General features: G+C 33.4%; 1 pseudogene; it reads left to right on the top strand.

Annotated features, from left to right (window-relative positions):
• Nucleotides 1–1984: 1984 nt before the first annotated feature.
• LOC106389375 lies at nucleotides 1985–4664 on the top strand (annotated as a pseudogene).
• The last annotated feature ends 1020 nt before the right edge of the window (nucleotides 4665–5684 follow it).

Here is a 5684-nt window from a genome sequence, read left to right as displayed (position 1 = left end):
CAGTTATTGACATCCGTAGGATACTCGCAAACGAAAGAGACCTTGCTTTTATACATGTGAACACAATTTTTTTTTAAATATCCAAAAAAACTTTTAAATATTACTAAAAAGTATTAATTGAGAGACCCATAAAAAACAAAAAATTCTCAAATCAATAGTACTTATTCTCACACCTCAAGCGGGAACCAAAAAATGTCGGTTCGATAACAACTTCTCAGTTTAATTCACAAATTTGACTTCCCACGCGATCATGCATGCATCCATTCAATATTGTAGCAAAACTGAATTCAACCGTGTCGGTTAACTAAGTCATCTGGGGTGTTCTTGTGAAACATAATATTGTGTGACCGGACCTCCTTTACGTACAAAATCGAATGGAGATAGTAGATTTCTACAATTTTACAAAGAAGCGATGATTTGAGTTCTTTCTAGAGAACCGTAAGAGATTAGTGTAGGAACATAACTTAAGTTTATGTTTGGGCGTGTGTCCATGATTCTCTGCCCATGATTAAGAGATCATAATGGTCCATTATGTTTATAAATGAATCATCTTCTCCGAATTAAGAGCAAAACGATTACATTCTTTCTATTTTTGCGACTTTGGCCCGGTACGGTTTAAATGGTCCAGACCGGAGCTGCCCAGTAAGCGAAGCTAATTAAGCAGTTGAAGTTGACTCTTCTCGCTTTCTCCCCTCCATTATTGCTGGTTCACACGTGAATACAACGTTCTCCATATGCACGTGGATCTATCTAATTGGTTATGATCCTAGAGGATAGTCGTCCCACGTGGGATATCAGCATGGTGTCATACTGTAGGGACAAGAAGTTTTTTTTTTTTTTTGTATCTAATACTTACTGTTCCCCCGTTAAAGAAATTGAATATTATCCTGTAGGAATAAATGAATTTTGACAAGGATATGAGTATTTGTATCCTGACAAAGATATATTTATAATTGTGGAGATTTCAAAAGTTTTCTAGATCAAAAACTTATCTCACGAGGTCTTGCATTCGGATACGAATGAACGATTAAATCCATTTAAAACGTGGCTAAGTAGCCAATGCTATTCGAATGCAGGGCAAAAGCTACTTTTGGAACACTTTACCACTTGGCTAAAGTGACTTGGTTTAATTTTTCATATATTATAAAAGTTTGTTTATGGGTACATTTATTTGGAAAAAATCAAACCATAATTTTATGTAATTGAAACTAAAACTTACAATTGCGTGTATAGTCTGTTTTTAGGTATTTAATATTATTTGATTGTGTATAAATCTCTCAAAGAACACCGTCATTTACCATGCGTTATTAAGAACCCATTCAATGAAAATATCTTACTAAAGTAAAAATGTTCATAAATTACTATTTTGATTATCTCAAAATTATAAAAAAAATGTACACTCATTTAAAACTTATAACAAAATCTATTAACAATGATATATATTTGATCATTTAAACTTATCATTTTTTAATGAATATTAGCCTATATAATTTCTCTAGTTACAAAAAATTTATAAATGTTGCGAGAGTACCCAATACTTTAATTTACTGTTTAAAATATAAATAAGGTTGATTTAAAAATATATATATATATATATATATATATACAAATATAATTTTATAAAGGTTTCGATATAAAATCATGAAAGTAATTTTCAGTTTTCATCATTTAGTGAAATAACTAAATGCTTTTTGTCCAAACAAGGTTATTGAACACTTGTATTTTGACCAAAAAAACACTTGTATATTACAAGGGCCTAACAAAACCTCAGTCTTAGAATATTAGTGGGCTCAAGCCCACTTGACTCATGCGATCCACTTTTAACACGTTTAATTCGAGAAACCACGAGAATGTCGAGCTACACGCGTTTTGGAAACGCATGGCCGTTTGGGTTTTCCGTTAAAAACTTCATCTCCGGTCCGTCTAAACCGGGAAATATACACATTCCGACCGAACACGCTTCATCACTTCCACTTTTGTGTCACAGGTGATTGCGATTAGAAACAGATATTTCGCTACAAAGATAATCCCAAATTAAGAAGGTTATTACGAGAGAGAGAGAGGGATTGAAAACATGTGGCTTGCGTTGTGTAAAGAGACCGAGTCACCCGAACATCATCTCACTCACGCCACTCTCCTACCACTCGGGCCTAACTAACTAAAACCCGCCACGTCATCGTAAACTCTCATTTCCCGTGAGTTAGGGATCTTTACTTGTAAGGAACCAGACATGACCGCAGAGTCACACACACACACACACCAAACCTTTGAGAGTTTTTGTCGCCTCTGATATGGAATCCATTGTGGGGGCGACGCAAACAAAATATCTTCTTCTCTTCTTGATCTTTTATCATAAGATTTTTTCTAGCTTCCCATCTATATAGAAAAAAAAGAAGAAGAAAGTTTAGAAACTTTTAGATTTGGATTGAGCTTGTTTGATCTTAAAATTTCAAATTTAGTACTTGATTTCAGAAGGTACCAATCTGGTTTTTTCAAGAATTTCTAAATTTCCTTGTTCTTGAGGTTACTTGTAGAAGAAGTAATTAATAGGGTTTGCTGTGAGATTAGGGAGAAGAAAGATGGGAGGAATGAAAGATGAGGCGAAAAGGATAACAATTCCTCCATTGTTCCCAAGGGTTCATCTGAATGATACTGGAAGAAATGGCAAATCAATGTCTCTCAATAAACGTTCCAGTCTCCCTTCTCTGACCAACAAGATCTCTGATTCTTCTTCTACTCTCTCTCTGTCTCTTCCTCCTCCAGCGGACAATGCCTGTCTCGTGAGTTCTCTGCTCCTTAATTCACTTTAGGTTCTTGATTTTTTGTTTTCCGTTACATACTCTAGGTGAGATTAAAATAGAATGGGACAATTCAGACTTTGAATATGACTTTAGTTATTAGAAGCTGTTTTTAAATACTTTTGTGTGTTTAAACAGACTACTGATCAACCTGAAAAGAATCACTTTCCACCAATCTGCAACACTTCTCCAACAACAAACCTTGAACAGAAGCTGAATAAAACCGCCATGAATAATTATCCAAGTCCCAGAGAATCATCAGTTACTAATACTAAGCCAAGTTCAATAAAACAAAATGAGTACCATTTCAAGAGCCTTGCCAACTTGGATTCTCTTAAGGTTCCTGTTCTTAGACGCTCACAAACAGACCCACAAGCAGACACAGATTTGTCAGTACTCCTAGTTTTGTAATAGCGGAGGAGAAGCTGCTGGTTCGAAGGCTGCCCTGAACAATCTTCATATTCCAGAACTCCTCTTGCCACAATGTTTTGAAGATGAAAGCCAGAATGAGTCTCTTAATGTGATGAAAACTCAAAAGAAGCCCAAAACTGTGCCTCCGTGTGAGCAAGATGTCTCAGACTGTTCTGCAATAGACTCCTTGTCTGGTATTAGTGCATCTTCTAATGATGCTGCAAGAGTGATTGGTGAAAAGAGGTTTTGGAAGATGAGAACTTACATGATCAAGTATCTATTCCTCTCACTTACTATGTCAGTCTCTCTTCTTATGATTCATAAATTTTGCAGTGTTTCTTACTTTTTGTTCTTGCTCATATTTTTCAGTCAGCAGAAGATCTTTGAGGCTCAAGTGTTTGAGTTGCGTAGACTGATAATGGTAAGCTCCTAATAACTATATTGTTTCTATGGAATTGTAACTAGACTATGATCTAACCATGAACCTAAACAAAATGCAGGTTCAAAAGATGGTTGCAAGATCACCAAACTTGGTCCTCAAAAGTAAGTTTAATGGTGATACAATGAGGTTATCCCATTCCCATCTGCCGGAAATGGCTGCTTCAAAGGTTATAAAACCAATCACCAAGAAGCACAAACATGTAACTGAAGAATATCCAAAGCATATGAAACCAAAGGTTCCTCTACCTTCCATAAACAAAGACCTCATGACCCCAATGTGGCCACAACAGCCACTTCCTCCTCCTGGAAACCAATGGTTAGTTCCTGTAATGTCTCCTTCAGAAGGTCTGGTCTATAAACCATACACAGGACCATCTCCTCCTCCTCCTTCAGCTTTCATGGTTCCATTTTATGGACAAAATTCGCTCAACCCAACATTAGGTTTCCCTGTTTCTACTCAACTTAACCACAGCTACTTCCCACCCACTAACGCGAGGACAACACTTGACCAGACAAACCCGTTTCGTCAGCTTCAAAGATGGTCCAACACATCAAGCCACGTGACTCAAGCGAGTCCATTTTCCTTAAAAAAGTCTCAGGAATCTAATGACAGTGATGTACATGGAAGTACAGCTTCAAGTCCACCAGAGAAGCATAAACTAGATGTGCTTCCTCTTTTCCCTACAAAGCCTACTCATCACACTGATGAGTACGAGGAGAAACAGAAACCGTTGCGTCGTGCCATTAAAGCCATTCCTCATAATTCAACATCTGCCTCTGAATCTGCTGCAAGAATCTTCCGTTCCATTCAGGAAGGACTCAGATCATATGATTAGTTAGTTTTGTTTTACATTCCACATTCTTTTGCTCAATATCATCTAGTTTAGATTACTCTTCATATGAAGATGTAAATTAGTACTGTCACTATATACATAAGACATACACACACATGTTATATGGATATTGTATTTGACATACAGCAAATAAAAGAGAGATTGTTTTTGTTCCGTTAAATATCATTCCAGTTTTGAAGGTTTATATTTATTTCTGGTTATAATCTTCTTCACATAGTTTCATTTAATCTTGCTTATATTATTTTACAGTCTACGAGATTATTCCTTACTGATTAGAGAATAGTTTTTATACAGATCCAAATGGTTGCTACAAAGTGATGAGTGTTCAGCCTGTGGATATGTCTCTATCATTTGGTCTTTAATCAGATGAGAAACAGAGATGTTTTCGACCTAGGGAGTCTTAGAGGTTGATTGTCTGTGGTTTTTGCTTTAGTTTTTGGTTTTTGTTTTTGTAGAAACCATTTTTCATCCAATCAAGTTTTTGGTTTTTGTTTTTGTTTTTGTAAAAACCATTTGAGTTGCCAATCAAGATTTTCAATAAATAGATTCTTTAAAATTTAAGGAAATTAGTTTTTGAAAAGTTTAACCAATTTATGAAGAAAAACCAAAAACCAACTTTTGTGAGCTTTTATGAAGAAAAACGAATTTTGATTTTTTTTTGTAGAAACTACTACATTTTAATTCATTAATAATTAATATTTTCATAAAAATAAAATTATCATAAAATATTTTGTACATTACATATCATTTAAACAATAATGTGAAATATTTTAATGTGTGTTTCATATCTGTAAATAAATTTATATATTTTATAAATAATATATTTAATTCTAAAACTTAGTTATTAGTTTCTATAACTAAAACAATTGAATTATTTTAATAATTATTAGCCACATTAAAAAAAAATTATAAAAACATAATATGTTTTATTAATAAAATGTGTTGTATAATTCTGAAATATAAAAATTACCATTTAACTTTAAGAAAATATAAATAATTTATATAAGAAATTTATAATTAGTTTCAAAATTATATGTACTTAATTTTTGTATAATTTATAATATTTATATAAGAAAAACTATTGCTTTTGAAGTTTTAAAAATTAAAATAATTTATATAAAAAAAATTTCTAAGTAGTTTCGAAATTTAATATTTTTATTTTTGCATAATTTATATATAT

Source organism: Brassica napus, chromosome C3 (genome assembly GCF_020379485.1).
Source record: "Brassica napus cultivar Da-Ae chromosome C3, Da-Ae, whole genome shotgun sequence".
Lineage (NCBI taxonomy): Eukaryota > Viridiplantae > Streptophyta > Magnoliopsida > Brassicales > Brassicaceae > Brassica > Brassica napus.
The sequence above is the reverse complement of the archived record's forward strand: the minus strand, read 5'-3'. Positions and strand labels throughout refer to the sequence as shown.